The 10,630-nt window shown below is 32.4% G+C and overlaps 1 pseudogene; it reads left to right on the forward strand.

Moving 5' to 3' along the window:
* The first annotated feature begins 9,910 nt into the window (after nt 1-9,910).
* LOC118614310 lies at nt 9,911-10,029 on the forward strand (annotated as a pseudogene).
* Nucleotides 10,030-10,630: the final 601 nt, after the last annotated feature.

Raw genomic sequence — 10,630 nt, forward strand, 5'->3', positions numbered from 1 at the left:
GAACTTATTTTTTTATATTATAATGTAATTTTAGTGTCAAGTCTAAGAACTTTTTGCCTATCCATATTTGAATATTTTCCCCCTGTATTTTTTGCTATAAGTTTTATAGCTCCATATTTGATATTTAAGTTTATGATCCACTTTGAGTTTTTTTTTTTTTGTATAAAGTTTAAGAAATCAAAGTCATTGTTTACCTATACTCTCCAATTGCTCCAGTACAATTTGATGAAAAGGCTCTTTTCTCCATTAAATTTCTTTTGTATATTTTTCAAAATCGGTTACACATATTTATGTGTGTGTGTTTATAGCACTTCCTATAGTCGTTCTTTAGGGTAATTCTGCTGGTGACATATTATCTTAGTTCTCATTCATCTGAAAATGTTTTGATTTTGTCTGTTCTTGAAGGATGTTTTCATTAGGTTTCTGTGTTAGCAGTTCTTTTCTTTCCATACTTGAAAATATTGAGCCACTTCTTTCTGGTCTCCAGAGTTTCTGATATGAATTCAACCATCATTCAAATCCCCTTTGGGTAAGGTGTCATTTTTATCTGGTTGCTTTAAGAATTTGTCTTTTGTCTCTAGTATTCAAGATGTGTGATTATACTGCGCCTTGGAGTGAATTTCCTTGAATTTATTTGTTTGGTGCTTTCCAACTTCCTGAACGTGTAGATTTACATTTCTCGGCAAATTTGGGAATTTTTTCACCATTATTACTTTGAGTACTTTTTGCACCACACATTTTTCTCCCCCTGGGACTCCAATCAATCAAATGTTAAATCTTTCATTGAAGTCATTCATATAGGACTTTGTGGCTCTACATTTTTTTCAATCTGTGTTCTCTCTGTTGTTAAGAATGGGTAATTTTTTAAATTTATCTTATATTTTAGTACAAATTTTATATACTTCAGGGGTACAACATGATGATTTAATATACACATACACAATAAAATGATTACTAATCAAGCTAATTAACATACATCTTCTTACATAGTTACCATTTGTTTATAATGAGAGTACCTAAAATCTACTCTCTTTGCAAATTTCCAGTATTCAATATAATATTATGAACTATAATTATCATGCTGTACATTATATTTCTAGATTGATTCATCCTGCATAATATGACTTCGTACACTTTGATTGACATCTTTCCATTTTCCTACCTTCTAGCCCCCAATAACCACCATTCTACTATCTGTTTCTATGTATTTGACTTTTTTAGACTCCATATATGAGTGATATCATGCAGTCTTTCATTTTCTATTTGTGTCTGTCTTTTTTCACATAACATAATGAGTAATTTCTAATATTCTACGTTCCAGTTTACTAATTCTTTCCTCAGTTCCCTCTATTTTGATGTTTGTCTAGTCACTCGTCTTTTTATTTTCAGCTATTGTACTTTTCAGATCAAAATTTCTGTTGAACTTTTTTATATTTTATATTTCTTTGCTGAAACTTTCTATTTGTTCATTTGTTTCAAGTATGACTGTAATTGCTATGTGAAGTATTTTAATGATGGTTGCTATAAAATCTTTGTCAGATAATTCTAATATTTCTATTATTTGGTCTTGACTTCTATTAATTTTATTACTTTTTTATTCAGTCTGAGATTTTCCTGGTGCTTGGTACAAGGAGTGATTTTTGTTTGAAATCTGTACATTTCATTTTATGTTCTGAGGCTTTGGAACTTATTTAAATTTTATGTTTAGCTGACTTTCTCTGAACTACTCCACCAAGTAAAGAGAGTGGAGGAGTGATGCCTCATTACTTCCAGCGAGAGGTGGAAATTCATGTTCCCCATTTGACCATTGTTGGTAACCAAAAGAGTGGGGGCTCCATTTTGCTCTTTAGTGGATATCTGTGGTTGAGTTCCTCATGTGAAGTCCACTGATATTGTGGTAGAAATGGCCTCATAACTGTTGAGTAATAGTAAGAGTCCTGACTCTCCACTAGGCCTGCTATGATACCAGTGGCGAGGGGTGACTTGTTACTCCTGGGTGGTCATGAAAGTGTAGGTTGTGGTCTCCATTAACTATGTGGTGACAGGCTCTTTACCAGCTGGTGGAGATGAAAATCCTAACTCCTTGCTAGACTTCCGCTGACACCACTCCAGGGGATTGTAGGAGCACTTCATCATAACCTTACAATAATGAAAATCTAGATTTCCCACTCAGTTTTTGCTAGTGTGGATGGAGCATGGCCATAGTTTTTTCTGTGGGTTTGATTGGAATAAATTGATTATTGTCTAAAAGTTTTCTGTTTTGTTAGATTGCCCTTTCCTAATTCCTTGGCTAGAGAGAACAGACTTTTATGGGGGCTTTTTGTCTTCACGCTTTGGCATTTCTAGGCTGCCTGCTTTTTTGGCTCTAAGTCTGGGAAAGGAGGCAAAAAACAAATCCCACAGAACTCACCAGCATGTTGTCCTTTAGGTTCTGAGGTCCCTGTTATTTTGCTACCTTTCAAAATCTTCTTAGAGTCTTACACACACACACACACACACACACACACACACACAAACATATTTTATCTTTATCAATCAATCAATTGATCATAAATTTATCTATCTTAATTTTCTAGGACTGTTGTAATTAAGTATCATACACTGGACAGATTAACAGAAATTAGTTTTTCATGATGATAGAGGCTAGAAGTCCATGGTAAAGGTGTCAGTAGATTTAATTTCTTTTGAGGCCTTTTCCCTTGGCTTGTAGATGGCTGCCTTCCTGCTGTGACCTTATAAGGTCTTTCCTTTGTAATGTCTGGGGTTAGTGTGTCCAAATTTCCTCATCTTATAAGAGTGCCAATCAGATTAGATTAAGACCCACCCTAATGGCCTAACTTTAACTTAATAACCTCTGTAAAGGCTGTACCTCCAAATAGAGTCACATTCTGAGGTATTAGGAGGTTAGGACTTCAACATATGAATTTAGGGGAACACAATTCATACCATAATTCATTCTCTGTCTCTCTGTCTCTCTGCATACTCCCATATGAATATATATATAAAATGTCCGGGAATTTAGTTGTACTTAGAGGGAGAAATAGGGAGAAGTGCATGTACTCCATTCTCCCAGATGTGGAAGTTCTCCTTGTTATTGGTTTTAATGTTACCGCTTTAAAGATGTCATTACATTCTAGTCTCCAATATATCTAGTGAAATGTCAGCCATCGTTTGTAGAATTGTATCTCTCTTTATAACATACATTTGACTATGTGTGTCTAAATATGGTCTGTTTTGTATTATCTTACTTTGCTGAGCTCTCTGTAGTTTTTATTCTTTACCAAATTTTGAAAAATTTCAGCTCCCATATCCTCGAATATTTTTTATGTCCCAATTTCTCTCTCCATTCTTTTTGGAAATTAAATTGCACATGATAGATCACTTGATACTATGTCATAGATCATTGAGTCTCTTCTTTTTTCTTGTCAGTTTTTATCTGTATTTTTTTTTAGATTAGACAATTTTTGTTGAATATTTTCCAGATACATTGATCCTTTCTTTCACAATCTCCAATTATCTGACAATCTTACAGTGATATTTTATTTCAGAGATTTTGCTTCTAAATTCTATAATATTCATTTGGATTTTTTTTTATATTTCCCATTTCTCTGTTTGGAGTCTCTCTATATTTACTCATTTTGATAATAGTTTCCTTTTGATCTTTGAATATGTTTTTAATAGCTGTTCTGGAAATTCCAATTTCTGGCTTAGAATCTTTTTATTGATCGCTTTTTTCTCTTAAATATGGGTCACTTTTTTCACATTTTTATATATCTAGTAATTTTCATTGTATATTAATATCGTATAATACTTAGTAGAATTTCTGGATTCCATTAACTTCCTCTGAAGAAAGTTGATTGTTTTCAGACAGTAAACTGCAGAGGCTTGGTTTTACACTTTATTCGAAGAGATTTGTTTTGTTTTTACTTTTGTTCAAGATAATTATTTTAATCCTTCTACATCATCTATAGTCTTCAGGCATGATCTTGAGGTATTTCACTGAGAAAAACCCAAATTCAAAATCTTATTTTCCATTTAGTCAAAGAAACTGAGATACCTGCTTAACCATCGATCCAGCCTCCCACTTGCTGCTGTTTTCCGTTATTATCGTTAGATTCTTTATGCATGCACCGTATGGGGAATAGCCAGTAATCTGAGGATGGTTATGCACAGGTTTAGGGTCTATCCCTTCAGCGCCCTGTTCCTTTCTAGGATTTTCACACTCAATTTCCAGCAACTCTGGCAGCCCCACTCTCTGTTCTTGAGACCTCAAGCCACTGAGACAGCAGTTTTCTGCTTGAGTTCTAGTCACCTTGTGCCATGTGAACGAGAATGCACTTTAGTAGAAAAGTAGAACTCACTTTTAAGAGATAATTCCCTTTAATTGCTCGCTTTTATTTGTTTGATCTCTTATGCCTTCAAATAGTTATTTTTTTAAAAAATATTTTGTTTAGAGTTTATAATTGTTATCTGGGAGAGTGTTAGGTTATAGCAATAAAAGCTACTTTACCATACCCAAACCAGAGCTGTTTTAATTTATATCTATAAATAAGAGAAAAAGACCAACTAAAAAATGATAAGAAGATAGAAGGAAACATAAACGATAGTAACTTACTGGTATATTACAATGGTATATGTAATATGCCTTCCAGAAGCTTTTTGGTTTTAGCAATCTGGTTTTGTTTTTTGAATAAATGATGGAAATATCATGTAGTTCAAATCAACTATGAAATAAGTTGATAAAAACAGAAAACGTCAAAGACATATAGAATTTGGCTCTATAGCTCCACACTAAAATCTGATTTTTAGACTGACTTTCACATCAAGTTTTAATTCTAGGGCTACTTGGAACAATTTCAGTAACAATATCTAAGACTTCAAAGGAGAAATAAATAATAATGAATTTTTTATTTTTTATCAGATTTTGTGGGGGCTGGGGGGGAAAGATTTCTCTTCTTATGACTAACGGAATTAATTTATCAACAATAAAATGCCAAGCAATGATTATTGGGTGAGGCTGCATTTGCTAAGTATATAACAAGAATGTGTTTAAGGGATATTGACGAGAAATAATTGGTGTCCACAGATGTCATTTTTGTTCATTGTCAAAATTCTCCTTCAGTTCTGCAAAATACTTGCAAACAGCTTTACCTGTCAGAGAGTAGTAGATAGACCAAGCAGCTAGTTCACCTTGAATGAGGAGGCTCAGTTTTATGAAGCTAAGTTGGTAGTCTTGTAATTTCAGGACAGATTTCTTTTACTTCCATACATAATTTTAGGAATAACTATTTTTATAAAATTTCTTCAAGCAAAATAAATTAAATAGAAATATAATTATTTTCAAAAATTGAAATAATAAAAATCTCAGCCTGACCATTAAATTTCCCAACAATACCCACACCGTGGCCTACCTTTTCTATTATTTAAACTTGGCCCTTTGTTCTTAAAGCCTTCTTTTCTTATTGGGCTTGTAAATGAATGGGAAGGCTTATTCTAGGAAAGAGCTTAAAAAGTAATTTTCTGGGAAAACATTTTTACACGAACAACCCCTTCTTTAAAAGATAAACATTCAAGCATTAGGTACACAATTATAGTCCTTTAAGCTAAACTGCTATACACCGTTGGGTAAATCTGTATTTATACTTTCTTTTTCAGCTCAACATTATTACCAAATGAACCAGAAATATTGTACAATTGAAGTTTGAAACATATGTTGTCTATAAGAAAAAAAATCAGTGTTATTAAATTGATTATACATAAAATTTTATTTGTATTTTTCTTTTTTATGTATATGCATATTTTTATTTCTAACGGTTTTCTCTTTCCTTCTTTTTTTTTCTCTTCTGCAGTGCAGTTGAAATAATAACACTAATGCAAAATGGTATTGGCTAAGAACTTTTCAGTATTGGCCCATTTGATCAGATATTTGGACATTAACTCTCTATGTGGCTCCATATGGCATTTCTCTCTGTGAAAATGGGGATGAGAGTTTACTAATTTTATTTTACATGTAATGTGTTTACATATGTGTGTATTTCTCTTATCTCTTGATAATATGCCTTTTGCTCTCCCTCTCTCCCCAATTCTCACCGCTCAGTCTATCATTTCGATTTCATAAGTACTTATTTTGCTAATGGCCTTCTTTCTAATTCATCATACTCTCTGGGTAGGTGTTCATCATTTGCCTCTGTTGCTAAGTAGTCTTCTTTTCAAAAACTGTTTGCTGTCAAATATTTCCCCCCCTTTTGTTAATCAGGTAGAGTATAGTAAACTTCTTGGTATTCTTTGGCATCTACAGGTTGGAGAAACAGAGAAGGAATGCATTAGGCAAAGAAAAATGTATGTATCCAGCTCTGGGCTTTTTTCAGGAAATTGTTATATCAGGTCTTCATCTTCCTTAATATGTATTGTGCTTGTTGATGCTTCTGCTAAAATATATTTACAGTTTTTAGTAATTTTTATCTGGTGAATTCTTAATGCAATAGATTGGGCACAGAGGATTGTGGTTATATTTTGTCTCTTATCTCCTGTTATGTATGTGAGTGACAGTTCTGTTCTGTATTTTGCAATAATTTAACACATTTTATCAAAGACACCTAAAAATGATTATGCTATTTATATAATACCAATTTCATGAATAAAATTAAGCAACAGCAAATTTTGATTGAATATATGTTTGTTATATCACCTATTGCTGTCACCTGCTCGTCCCATAATGTTTGTTTGATTTTGAGTCGCATTTGTATAATGTGATTGAATATTTTCATACAAATGATGCATACAATATGGTATTGTGTTAGCTGGAGCTTCCTTGAATTTAGGGAGTAAAGTTTATTTAATTCATAGTTATTGAACTCTCACAGGTGCATGTCACCTATTGTAACATACTTTCCAAAGTGATACTTGCCAGAGCTAGAGCCACATTCATCTTATGCAACTCCTCTAAATTTGTTGAAACATTTAAGAGGCTTTATGTTAGAGGCAATATCAACAATCGTTCAATTTTTTAAAATTATACTACTAGATGTTTGGCATCTAGCTTGCAAACAGATTACATCTCCTGATTACTGGCCAGATCGACTCTATCAATATTGCTTCTCTGCCCCATGCTGAAACAGAGAAGGAATGCATTAGGCCTATGTTAACAGCCTATTCTGTTTTAAGACAACAGAGTAATAAATTAATAATTAAGAGACTAGGAGTGGCAGCCCTTTTGCTGTGCATTTTCCAACATTGATGTAGACCAAGAACTATTGGTTTATACAATTATTTCATTTTTCTAACATTATAAGGCTATGAGCTCATAACTGTAGTTACAACTTAATTATTTCCAGGTGGTATAATTATCTTACTAAGAGAGACTAAAACAACCTTGTAAAAAATATAAAATAGTCTTAAATAAAGTAAAAGTTCATAGCATTTAAGACCAAAGAAGGGTTAGCATATATATAAAAAGGTTTTCCATAGTCGGGGGCTATAAAAAAATAACACTGTTTTATTGTTACTTAGTATTCCTAAACAATAAAAGAAATAATAATATATATATAAATTCAAATTTTAAAATAGAAAAGAGAGGAGAAGATTGTCTGTTGAACATTGAGTTGGAAATTATCACCATCTCTAGCAGATGATCAATCATTCAGCTTTTGTTTGGACTCAGAGTGATGGGAAAATCATTGTCTCATGAGCAAACCTGTACCGTCCTTAGACAAATTTAATTGTCATTAAAAAAATTTAATCAATACTTGTTTCTACGGAATTTCCACATGACAGTAGATCTATGAGAATTAAAAGCAAATGACAAGCTAAAATGTATGCCTTATCATATGTATATAATAATATATACATATATAATTATATACTTAAAATTATATATAATTATATAAAATATCATGTCTTATCATATATATTATATATAATACATATATATATATACACACACACACACAATCTGCTTTTATTGAAAAGTAAAATTCTGCTCTGTTTCTTGCTGCATGGAAACACCAATATGAAAATAAACAAGAAAGAAAATAGGCAATCTAAGACTATGACTTTCCCATTTCATGCAGATTGAGTTTAAGTTTGAGATTAAATCATACATACTCTTTGTTGTTACTTTTCTTATTGATAAAGAATTCCATAATTTTCTATTCTTTACTAAGTAAGTATAAGTATACTAAATGCCAACCTTCTTGCTAAACAAGTTTTAACATATAGCTCATAAGTGTATTATCAACCTTGAGAAATACATTGACGCTGTTTTTTTTTGGGGGGGGGATTTGTATAAAGCTAATTTAAATTAACTCAGTTATTAAAAACTCTAAACTTTTTTTTACCTCACTTGACTAATAATAAGTCGACTTTGTGATGGTTGGTCAATTGGTATGTAGGGGTAAATTATACTCTGCTTTTCCTCTTTCCCAATCACTTGCTTCCATCCACTATCCTTTAAGTGTGTCTTCTTTCTTAGAACCTTCCAGAGGTATTCATGTTAGAATTTTCAAAAGGTCCTCCATAAATAGCATTATTCTTTTCTACTTAGTAATTTGAGAAATAAATCAACAAAATAATAGCATGGGAGCTAAAATATTCCCTTCATTACTGACAGTGAGCAGATTATTCTACGGCATTAGGGTTGTTCATTTGGCAGACTGATATCCCCAATACCCCTGCCCTGCAGGTTTGCTAGCAACCCCGGACAATTGGACTAGTCCACCCTCCCAAAGAGACAATGCTCTTGGAGCAGTAGTGATTATGAGTGTCTGCAGCAGACAGCTTGCTCGCAAAAATAAGGAAGGCAGAGGTAAGCCTAACATGCCTGGTTAATTGCCTCAAATTTAGCCATCACGACACATCATCTCACTTCCTAAAGACAAAGAGAGGTGATTAGTATGTTGAGAAAAAAATTCCTTCTCAGGGAAGCCAGGAGTTTGGGAGAAAAGTTTTCCCAATCAACATGTTCCATAAAAAGAAATGGGGAAAATATTTCTCTACTGATCACAGAAGCTTCAGAACACTTTTTCCTTCCAAAAGATTCCTGTTTCAAAGGGGATATCAGATAAGGTTAAACAATATTGGTTGACCCTATATTTTACTCATTTTAACTAGTTTCCTCTCCAGTTAGTAAATTTTTCTTTTAGGGGAAGTCACAAGCACCCAAAATCCCTCAGTAAGTGCCTGGTATTGTCACTGTTTTCCAACATTTATGCATCTGCAGCCATTTATTGACAGTTAATTACTTCCTTCATTATTTCAAATCAGCCTGCATTTAAAAATATCTATTTAAAAGGAGATATTTATATCATGACGTTTTAGAGCAACAGAGTTTCTTAATAAACACCTTATCCTATGCTCACATTAAACATAAAGAAGCTGAAGTTATCGTAAAGAAATTTAAGTCAAGAGAGATAGATTTATATGAGGTCACAAAATTAAAGCATTAAAATGCTTTTTAAAAGGAAACAACCATTTCCTGATTATAAAATGCATTAAGTGACTAGAAGATATAGACTTCAGAATAAATTTATTTTACATATGTATATTTCAATTACCATTTATAACTCTATATGTATTATCATTGTCCTAATTTTATAGTTAAGGAACTGAAAATCAGTTATAAAACTTACTCAAAAGCTCAAAAATAAGCCTGATTATTAGTATATTTTTGACTTGATCTTATCTGGCCAACTCCAGAGACCTGGGCTCTTTATAGTAAACTTGGAAAATATAAAACTGTATAAAAAAAGATCATTAAATAATACAAAATTTCAAGGACTAAAACTTTGGTATGTTTTGACAATAATTTTTCTAATTCACATATTGACATGTTTTACATAATCGAAATTAGAGTTTTAGTATATATTTTTCACTTTTTAATGAAGTAAAATTTGCTTTTAAATTACATGATTTAGTCTATGGCCATGCCACCCTGAACAAGCCCGATCTTGTCTGATCTCAGAAGCTAAGCAGGGTCGGGCCTGGTCAGTACTTAGATGGGAGACCACATAGGACAATTAGGTGCAGTAAGCATAAAAAATTGAAAAATAATAATAACAATAAGAGATTGTAAACTGTGACAAGGTCCTTGCAATCTGTGAGGTCAATCAAGGGTCACCACACCTAAAAACAAACAAACAAACAAACAAACAAATAAATAAAAATTATACAATTTAGTGAATTTTAATATATTCACAAAGTTGTTTGACCATCACCACTGCCTAAATCTACATATTATTGATTACTCAAAAGAAAACCCCATATGCATTCATAGCCATTCCTCACTCCTTCTTCCACCAATCCCTGCAACCACTAATCTACTTTCTCTATGGGTATATCAATTCGTTTATATAAATGAAGTTATATAATACATAGCATTTTGTGTCTAGCTTCTTTCACTTAACATCATGTTTTTAAGGATCATCTGCATGGTAACGTGTATAAGTACTTCTTATGGTTGAATAATATTTTGTTGAATGGGTATACCACATTTGCTTACCCATTCATCAGCTGCTGGACAGTCAGATTGTTTCTGCCTTGTGAGTATTATAAGAAGTGGTTTGAAAATTCATATACACTTTTTTGTGTGGATGTGTTTTCAATTCTCTTGGTTGTACACCTTGAAGTAGAATTG

The sequence above is a fragment of the Rousettus aegyptiacus genome, unplaced genomic scaffold (assembly GCF_014176215.1).
Source record: "Rousettus aegyptiacus isolate mRouAeg1 unplaced genomic scaffold, mRouAeg1.p scaffold_m13_p_2, whole genome shotgun sequence".
Taxonomy (NCBI): domain Eukaryota; kingdom Metazoa; phylum Chordata; class Mammalia; order Chiroptera; family Pteropodidae; genus Rousettus; species Rousettus aegyptiacus.